The sequence below is a fragment of the Capsicum annuum genome, chromosome 5, assembly GCF_002878395.1.
Source record: "Capsicum annuum cultivar UCD-10X-F1 chromosome 5, UCD10Xv1.1, whole genome shotgun sequence".
NCBI classification, from domain to species: Eukaryota; Viridiplantae; Streptophyta; class Magnoliopsida; order Solanales; family Solanaceae; genus Capsicum; species Capsicum annuum.
Window position 1 is genome coordinate 10,738,156 of NC_061115.1, and position 10,596 is coordinate 10,748,751.

The following is a 10,596-nucleotide window of genomic DNA, read 5'->3' on the forward strand; positions in this document are numbered from 1 at the left end:
GAGGTTAGGAGATGTAGGTCCGATTAAGTGGGAGGAATTTGTCACGACTTTCTCAGACAAATTCTTTCCCCAAGAGCTGAGGGAGGCAAAATTTCTCGAGTTCATCAACCTCAGGAAGGAAAGCATGATGGTGAAAGAGTATTCCCTAAATTTTACTCAATTAGATAGATACACTCCTCATGTGGTGGCAAACAGCCGATCTAGAATGAGAAAGTTCATTTCAGGAGTGAACAATAATTTGATGAATGAGTGTAGGTCTGCTATGCTAAATAGCGACATGACCATATCCAGAATCATGACTTATGCTCAGCAGATCGAGGAGCATAAGATCAAGATGAGAGAGAAGCAGAGTAATAAAGCTAGGATAGGTAGCTTTAATTTTAGACAAGCCAAATCAGAAGGAGGAAACTATTCACAGTTTTATCCTAAATCATCAGATCCAGTTCCTTCTTTATCTAGTACTCCAGATCCTAAGTTCAGAGAGGAAAACAGAGATAGCGCCAGGCTCTAAGGCACAGGGCAATGTTAGCAGTGCCAGAACCAATCCCCTTTATCAGACTTGTGGTAAGAACCACAAAGGTGTTTGCAGGGCTAGTAGCTTTGTTTGTTTTGGTTGTGGAAAGCCAGGCCATAGGGTTAAGAATTGTCCTTAGTCAGGTCAGCAGAGTTATCTTCGTTATTCAGCTCAGTCAGGTTGCCCAAACCAGCACGGTGCCACCTCCAGTGCTACTATTGGGCAGTGCCCAAATTGTCTTTATGCTCTTCAGACTCGACAGGATCAGGAAAATTCTCCTGATATGGTTACTGGTACGTTACAGATCTTTCATGTTCATGTTTATTCCTTGCTAGATCTAGGAGCTTCTTTTTCTTTTATTACTCCTTACATAGAAGCCAATTTCAGATCAGTCCCAAGATTTTAGCAGAGCCATTCTCAGTCTCCACCCCAATGGGTAAATCCATCATAGCCAGACGGGTATATAAGAATCGTCCGGTTATGATATTTCAGAAGGTCACCTTAACAGATTTAGTCGAATTAGAGATGACGGATTTTGATGTCATTCTCGGCATAGATTGTCCTCATTTATGCTATGCCATGGTCGACTACATAAATAGAATAGTTCAGTTCCAGTTTCCAAATGAACCCATCCTTAAATAGAAGGGTGGTACTTCATCTTTTAGGGGTCAACTTGTTTCTTACCTTTGGGCTAGGAAAATAATATCTAAGGGATGTATTTATCATCTCGTTCATGTCAAGGATTCTAGTACCGAGACTCCCAGCCTTGATTCAGTCCCCATTGTGAATGAATATTCGGATGTCTTTCCGAAAGATCTTCCAGGAATTTCTCCTAAAAGGGAAATAGACTTTGGCATAGATCTTCTTCCAGATACTCAGCTTATATCTATTCTGCCATACAGAATAGAACCAGTAGAGCTCAGTAATTTAAAGCATCAATTCAAGGATCTCTTAGACAAGGAATTCATAAGACCGAGTGTGTCTCTGTGGGGTGCACCAGTCTTATTCGTATGGAAGAAAGACGGTTCTCTTAGAATGTGCATAGATTAACATAAGCTCAACAAATTTATAGTCAAGAACAAGTATCCTCTTCCCATAATCGATGAATTATTCGACCAACTTCAGGGTGCCAGTTATTTCTCCAAGATAGACCTCAGATGCGGATATCATCAGCTCCGAGTTAGGGAATGTGACATCCCAAAGACAGCTTTTCATACTTGGTATAGTCACTTTGAATTCGTAGTTATGTACTTTGGTCTTACCAATTCCCTTGCAACATTCATGGACTTGATGAACCGTGTGTTCAAGCAGTCTTGGTCATGTTCGTCATAGTCTTTATAGATGATATTCTGGCCTATTCCCACACTGAGCACAATCATGCAAACTATCTCAGAATAGTACTTTAGACTCTCAGATATCATCAGCTATTCTCCAAATTTAGTGAGTTTTGGCTAATGTCAGTAGAATTCCTTTGCCATATCATTTCGGGTGATGGAATTAGAGTAGATCCTCAAATGATTGAAGCGTTAAGTAACTGGCCTCGCCCTGTCTCTCTATCAGATATCAGGAGTTTCTTGGGTTTGGCTGGCTATTACAGATGGTTTGTTGAAGGATTTTCTTCTATTTTATCCTCTATGTCCAGATTGACATAGAAAAATGTCAAGTTCCAGTGGTCAGATTCATGCGAGAAGAGTTTTCAGAAGTTGAGGACTCGACTCACCTCAGCTTCAGTTTTAGCACTTTTTGATGGTTCTGATGGGTTTGTAGTATACTGTGATGCATCCAGAGTAGGTTTGGGTTTTGTCCTCATGCAGTATGGTAAGGTGATATCCTACACCTCAAGATAGTTAAAGCCCCATAAAAAGAATTATCTGACTCATGATCTTGAGTTAGAAGCCATAGTATTTTCCCTGAAGATTTGGAGGCATTATCTCTACAGAGTTCATGTAGTTGTCTTCATAGATCATAAGAGCCTTCAGTATGTCTTTTCTCAAAAAAGATCTCAATCTTCATCAGAGAAGGTGGTTAGAGCTCTTGAAGGATTATAAAATGAGTGTTCTTTACCATCCGGGCAAAGTGAATGTTGTGGCTAATGCTCTCAGTAGACTGTCTATGGATAGTGTTACTCATGTTTAGGATAGTAAGAAAAATTTAGTTCAAGGAGTCCATCAGCTTACCAGACTAGGTGTTCACATAGTCGATTCTTCAGAAGGTGGTATTTATGTCCAGGATAGTTCAGAATGATCTCTAGTTTCCAAGGTGAAAGAAAAGCAAGATAGAGATTCCAACTTAGTTAAGTTGAAAGAGTCAGTCAAGGATCAGAAAGTAAAGATTTTCTCCCAAGGAGGAGATGGTGTTCTTCATTGTCAGGGTCATCTTTGTGTTCCAGGTGTAGATGACTTGAGGCAGCGAATTCTTGCTGAAGCGCATGGTACATGCTACTCTATTCATCCAAGGGCAACTAAGATGTATCACGACTTGTGGGAGATCTATTGGTGGAGTCAGATGAAGAAAGATATTACAGAGTTTATGGATAAGTTCTCTACATGTCAGTAGGTTAAGATAGAGCATCAGAAGCCTAGTGGTCCTATACAGGAGTTTATTACTCCTACCTGGAAGTGGGAAGAAGTAAATATGGACTTCGTGATGGGTTTTCCTCGTACTCGTCATCAGCATGATTCATTTTAGGTCATTGTAGACAGGATGACCAAATCATCTCATTTTCTTCTAGTCCTCACCTCATATTCAGTTGAGGATTACGCCAAACTCTATATCAGAGAATTGGTCAGGTTACATGGTATTATTTTATCTATTATCTTCGATAGGGGTACCCAGTTCACCTCTCACTTTTGGAAAGCTTTCCAAAAGGGTCTTGGAACCCAAGTCCATCTTAGTACAACGTTTCATCCACAGACAGATGGTCAAGCAGAAAGGACCATTCAGACTCTAGAAGATATACTAAGGGTGTGTGCCATTGATATTAAGGGAAGTTGGGATGACTACTTTCCTTTAATAGAGTTTGCATTCAACAAGAGTTATCACTCGAGTATTCATATAGCTCCATTCAAAGCTCTCTATGGTAGGAGATGCAGATCTCCTGTTGGTTGGTTCGAAGTTAGTGAGGCCTTAGTCATATGGCCTAATTTAGTATTCGACGTATTAGAGAAAGTTCAGTTGATTAGAGGAAGACTCCAGGATTCTCAGATCCAACAGAAGTCTTATGCAGATATTCGTAGAAAGGATCTCGAGATTGAGATTAGTGACGTTGTCTATCTCAAGATCTCTCCCATGAAGAGAGTGAAGAGATTCGGTAAAAAGGGAAAGCTTAGTCCCTGATATGTCGATCCCTTCAAAATTCTCAGTCGCTTTGGAAAAGTAGCTTATGAGCTTGAACTGCCTTTAGATTTAGCCGCAGTTCATCCAGTCTTCCATGTCTCTTTTCTTAAGAAGTGTAACGCCCCGCATTTTGGGATACAATATAGACCATGATTCCGATGTGTTGATAAATCCCAAAGACATAAAATCCTATGCCAATATGGCATGTTAATTATTTGTGTAGCATGTGAATCCATTCAAGCTTGAATTTAGACAAAGGAGGTCCTTCAACTCAAGGACGAGTTGAAACTATTTCGATCGACTAAGTTTTAGTGGTCGTTGTAAATTGTGTCAGCTTCCATTGACCATAACTCTCTGTATATGTTGAATTAGGAATCCTACTTTGTGTCAAATGATAGGTCTTCTAGTTAGCTTTCCAACGATACCAATTTTTCTAAAATCCGACACCCGAGAAAGAAGTTATGGCCTTTCAAAGTGATATGCGTCGCCTAACCAATCGCCCATGGCCATTGGAAAGCATAGGCTATAGCCTAGGTGGCTCCTATGTAAGCATAGGCGATAGCCTAGGTGGATCCTATGTAAACATAGGCAATGGGATGGGCGGCGCCTATGTAAAGAATTCAAGTGACTTAAACACTCTGTTTTTGGGGCAAAATGGTCCTTTTCCACCCTTACTTAGCCCTAAAACACAAAATTCAGTTCCAAGGACCCCAAAATACACCTTCATTCATCAAAAGTGCTCAAAGATTCTCCTTAGGTTTTCAAAATTAAAAAAAAACCCAAGAAACTCAAGATTCAATCGGGGTTTTAAGAACTAATTACATATTTGGAATCCTCTCAGCGTAGGCTTCAAGAAGCATCTAATATTCATAGTAATCGAGGTACGTGGGGTTATCCAAAAATCTCATGGGTGTAGTTTTTATGAACATGCATGCTTTTAAATGGTGGTTTTCAATAAAATGCTAATAACTTGCTTTCAATATGATTTCTAAGTCATTTTTTTATGTCATGGGAATTGTTTGCCTATATACTTCAATGGTTGAAACCATGCATATGTGATTTGAGATTTTCCATAGAAGTTTGATAAATATGAATGATAAATTGCTTTCAAATTCCAATGATAATGTCTTGATACCTCATATCATATTGTGACCAACAAAAAAGAGCATGAATTTGAAATAATTATTGTTCACCACTTGTAAATGATGAAGCACCTTGGTTTTTACATGATTATGCATATGTGGATGTGATATTGATAACTTGCAAGTTGGGTATGACGATACCCTACAGAATATGATATGTGATTGAATTAGATGAAATTCGAATGCATTGATTTTACATTAGATATGTGGATGCCTGAAGAAGGCATTTGAGTGTAAGGGCTCATCGCTGGAAAATGTTTTTGCCGACACAGAAATTTGGTACCAGGCTAAGTGATCTTGTGTACTTGACTTTATGTCATTCCTAATAGGGACTATAGGTAGGAGCCCAGCTAAGTGATCTTGGGCACTACCACTGGGTCGAGACACCATGCTTCGTGGTCTTGTGTGTCTCTCCCTCACTTATACTCTAATCTCGACGGCAATCAAGGTTAGACAGTTGATGTAAATTATGTAGGGTATTCTACCTAACTCAGTTGCATTTCATTGTTGTTGAGAAACTATTGCATTACACCCATGTGTTTTCAAATTATTTGATACGAAATTGCTTTATAATGGCTCTCAACTATATTTTGTAAAAATATTATGTTCTATTTTGATATCTCTATGTGCTAGTACTTTTGTGCTGACCCTTTCCTCTCTCCAACCTCTCAGGTTCAGAGGCCCAGTCTAGGGGTCAAGAGAATTAGTAGATCATTCAGACAGAGTTACAGAGACAAGTGGTGAGACTTCTATGTTTTGGAAGGTCTTATGTCCTGCAGTCCTTTAGCTTATATTTAGTTTTTGGATTTACTGGGGGCCTTGTCCAGTTTATATAAAGTTACTTGACTCAGTTATTTGTTAGAGATTTTTGCAGACAGTTGTTTAGAGGTTGATTGATGTTGGGGGAACCTTATTTCCCTGTTATTGTTTCTTTTCATATTTATGACCATGTTTCCAAATTATTGTGTTTCTGTCGCATTACTTTGATCATATGAATTAGGTGCATGATTACCAGACAGATAGGGGTGTTTTGGGCCTCCATGGTTCGAAATACTCATCACGGCCAGGCCCTAGTTTGGGTCATGACAAACTTTGTATCAGAGCATGGTTCATGGTCCTAGGGTGTCTACGAAATTGCATCTAGTAGTGTCCTGTTTATGGGTGTGTAGCGCTCCACACTTATAAGCAGGAGGCTGCTAGGCGTTTAGGAAATGTTTCCCTTCTTTGTGATTTAGTTCGTGCTTTAGAGTCTGAACTGTCCCCTAATCAATGATCACTTTGTTTCAAAAACACAGTTATGCCTCCATATCGTATCATCGATAAAAATGCTCAGGCAGATGAGGTTCATCCCACCCATGGGATGCGGACCTATAACAGGGCTCACACTCCAAAATTTGTCCTACTCCAGGAGTCCCTCTAGTCCCGACCAGTCCACCTCGAGCTTGTCGGACTAATTTCAACCGTCCCCCAAATGCTCATGGAGATATTTCAAATGCAAAATTCAGACGTTCTATTCATATGTTGACACAGTTGGTAGCTAACCACACTTAATAATTGGAAGATATTGGGTCTGAATCTATTATGTTTGAGGCTACTAGAGTTGGACATTTCATGAAGATGAACCCACCTAGGTTTACTGGAACCAAGGTGGAGGAAGATCCACAAGTGTTCGTGGATGAGATGGAAAAGATCTGTAAGGTGATGTATGTGGATGAGGTTGAAGGGGTGGAACTAGTAACCTATCAGCTCAAGGACGTTGCAAATCAGTGGTATGCTGACTGGGAAGATGCAAAAGGTGAGAGTGCTGAGCCCACAGTTTGGGGCAAATTTTTGGAAGCTTTCCTTGATCAATTCTTTCCTCTAGAGTTGAGGGAGACCAAAGCAGAATAGTTTATGAATCTGAAGCAGGGCAGTATGAGTGTCTAGGAATACATTTTGAAGTTTAATAAACTAGCCCGCTATGTACCAGAGTTGACCAGTAATATGAGAGCCCGGATGAGGAAATTTGCATTTAGCCTTACTGATAACCTGGTACTTGAGTGCTAGGAGGCTATGTTGAATAAGGAGTTAGACTTTGCTCGAATGACCGTTCATATACAGCAGGTGGAAGAGAAGAAGAAAAAGATTGCTGAATCTAGAGAGAAAGACAGACAGACTAAGAGAGCTAGATCTGTGGACTAGCACCAGAGTCAGCTATAGAGTAGTAACTGGGGTAATAAGTGGTCAAAGAAGAAGAAGTTTTAGAATAATGCACAGTCAGCAGCCAGCGCCCCAGTACCCAGACCACTGATAGATGGAAAAACTTAGAGTTTTTGGACTCCTCATGGATCCAAAGCTCTAGATACACAGTCTTAGGGCAGTGTGGCCCAGCAGCATCGTACTTATCCGCAATGTGAGGTTTGTGGAAGGAATCATCTAGGGAAGTGTTGGTTTGAGGGGAGAAACTGCTATACTTGTGGCAAAGTGGGTCACCTTTAGAGAAATTGTCGTTCTACTAGAGGAAATGCGGGGGGTAGAGGGGGACTAAGTCCCAAGTTGCCTCCACAACTCCTCTTCCTAAGGGTGCCCCTTCAGCTATCGGGAGCGGTTGGAACCGGTTATATTCTTTGACTAACCACCAGGAGGCGAAAGCTTTACCAGATATTGTCACCGGTATGCTATGAATCTTCTCTCGTGATGTTTACGTATTGCTTGATCTCGGGTCTACTTTATATTATGTGACCCCTTATGTGGCTTTTGGTTTTGGGTTTGAGCCCGAAGTTATTGTAGAACCTTTCTCTGTTTCTATTCCTGTAGGTGATTCTGTTGTTGCTAGAAGGGTGTATAGAAATTGTGTCGTATCTATTTATAGTACGGAAACTGTGGCAGACCTTATAGAACTTGATATGATAGATTTTGATGCCATCCTTGGGATAGACTGGCTCCATTCGTGTTATGCCACCCTTGATTGCAGAACCCGAAAGGTCTCATTTTATTTTTTGAATGAGACACCAATTGTATGGGCAGGGAGTTCTGTGGAACCTAGAGGTCACTTTATCTCTTATCTTAGAGCCCAAAAGCTTATCTTCAAAGGTTGTATGTATCATCTAATCCGAGAAAAAGATTTAAAAGTTGAAAATCTTTCTCTACAGTCAGTCCCTATAGTGAATGAATTCCCAGAAGTCTTTCCCAAAGATCTCCCAAGGATACCCCTGATAGGGAGATAGATTTTGGCATTGATGTGTTGCCAGACACTCATCCTATTTCTATTTCGCCATATAGAATGCTCCCGCGGAACTAAAGGAGTTAAAGGAACAGCTTCCAGACCTCCTACACAAAGATTTTATTCGTCCTAGTGTTTCCCTATGGGGTGCACCCATGCTCTTCATACGAAAGAAGGATGGGTCCCTTCGAATGTGCATAGACTATCGTCAGTTGAATAAGGTCAAGATTAAAAATAAATATCCTCTTCCTAGGATTGACAACCTTTTTTACCAGCTTCAGGGTGCCAAGATTTTTTCAAAAATAGACCTTTGTTCGGGTTATCATCAGTTGAAAGTTAGGGAGTCAGTCATACCCAAGACAGCCTTTCGAACCCGATATGGTCATTACAAATTTCTAGTTATGTCCTTCGGGTTGACTAATGCCCCTGCATCCTTCATGGATCTTATGAATAGAGTGTTCCATCAGTTTCTTGACTTGTTCTTCATTGTATTTATTGATGATATTCTGATCTATTCTAAGAGTAAAGAGGACCACGCCAATCACCTCTGAATTATTCTTTAGACCCTTAAGGATCATCAGTTGTATGCCAAATTTTCTAAGTGTGAATTCTGGTTAGATGCTATTGACTTCCTTGGGCATATTGTGTCCAGTGAAGGGATAAGAATGGATCCCCAAAAAGTTAAAGCAGTGAGAAAATTGCCCAGACCCACGACTCCAACCGATATTCGGAGCTTCTTGGGTTTGGTGGGGTATTACAGAAGGTTCGTAGAGAGTTTTTCTTTCATAGCTACTCCGCTTACTAAACTGGCTCAAAAAAAAGATGAAGTTTGTGTGGTCTGACTTATGTGAAAACAGTGTTGACAAGTTGAAGGACAAGCTGACTACTATTTCTGTTTTGACCCTTCCCGAGGGTGTAGATGATTTTGTGGTTAATTGTGATGCGTCCGATGTAGGAATTGGTTGTGTATTGATCCAGCGTGGTAAGGTGATACCTTATGCATCTAGGCAGTTAAAGGTGCATGAGCATAATTACCCCACTCATGACTTGGAGATAGCAGCCGTGGTGTTTGCACTTAGAATCTGAAGGCACTATCTTTATGGAGTGCATGTGGATATTTATATTGACCATAAGAGTTTGCAGTATGTTTTCACGTAGAAAGAATTGAACCTCAGACAGAGGCGTTGGATGGAGCTTTTGAAAGACTATAATATAAGCCTTTCTCATGTAGAAGAAGGAAAGAAAGAGATGGTGAAGGATATTTACCGCCTTGCAAATCTGGGAGTACGACTCTTAGATTCCAAAGATGGAGGGGTGATTGTTCATGAGTTAGCTAAGTCATCCCTTTGTGCTGAAGTTAAGGAGAAGTAGGTTGAAGATCCCACCTTGATGCAAATCAAGAAAGATGTGGGTCAACAAAAGGTTATGTCATTTGAAATTGGTGGTGATGGTATTCTAAGATTTCTAGGTAGGTTGTGCGTTCCTAATATTGATGGGCTACGGGAAAGAATCCTTAATGAGGCGCACACTTCGAGGTATTTCATTCACCCAGGATCTACTAAGATGTACCATGATCTGAAAACTTTGTATTGGTGGAATAACATGAAATGTGATATAGCTAATTTTGTGTCCAAGTGTTTGAACTTACAACAAGTGAAGTTAGAAAACATGAGGCCAGGTGGTACTTCCCAAGAGATAGCCCTGCCTTTATGGTAGTGGGAGATGATAAACATGGACTTCATTACAGGACTCCGAGATCCCTAAACCAGTATGATTCTATATGGGTAATTGTAGATCGGTTGACAAAGTCAGCCCACTTTTTTCCTGTGAGGACTAATTATTTGGGAGAGGGTTATGCTAAGACTTACATTGACGAGATAGTTTGGTTGCATAGGGCAGCAGCGTCCATTATATCCGATAGAGGTACGCAGTTTTCATCTCAATTATGGAGATCTTTTCAGAAGGGTTTAGGTACACAAGTGAATTTGAGCACAGCTTTTCACCCTCAGATAGATGAGCAAGATGAGCGTACCATTTAGACCCTCGAGGATATATTGACGGCATGCGACATTGATTTCAAAGGTAGTTGGGTAGATCATCTGCCACTGGTTGAATTCGCTTACAATAATAGTTACCATGCCAACATCAAGATGGCTCCTTTTGAGGCTTTGTATGAGAGGAGATGTAGGTCTTCAATAGGATGGTATGAAGTGGGTGAGACTCAGTTGTATGGGCCTGATCTTGTTCATCAGGCGATGGAGAAAGTGAAGATCATTAGAAAATGACTCAAGACTGCTCAGAGTCGTCAGAAGTCCTATGCCGATGTTCGAAGAAGAGAACTAGAGTTTGAAGTTGGTGATTGGGTGTTTCTCAAGGTTTCTCCTTTCATAGGAGAAACCTTG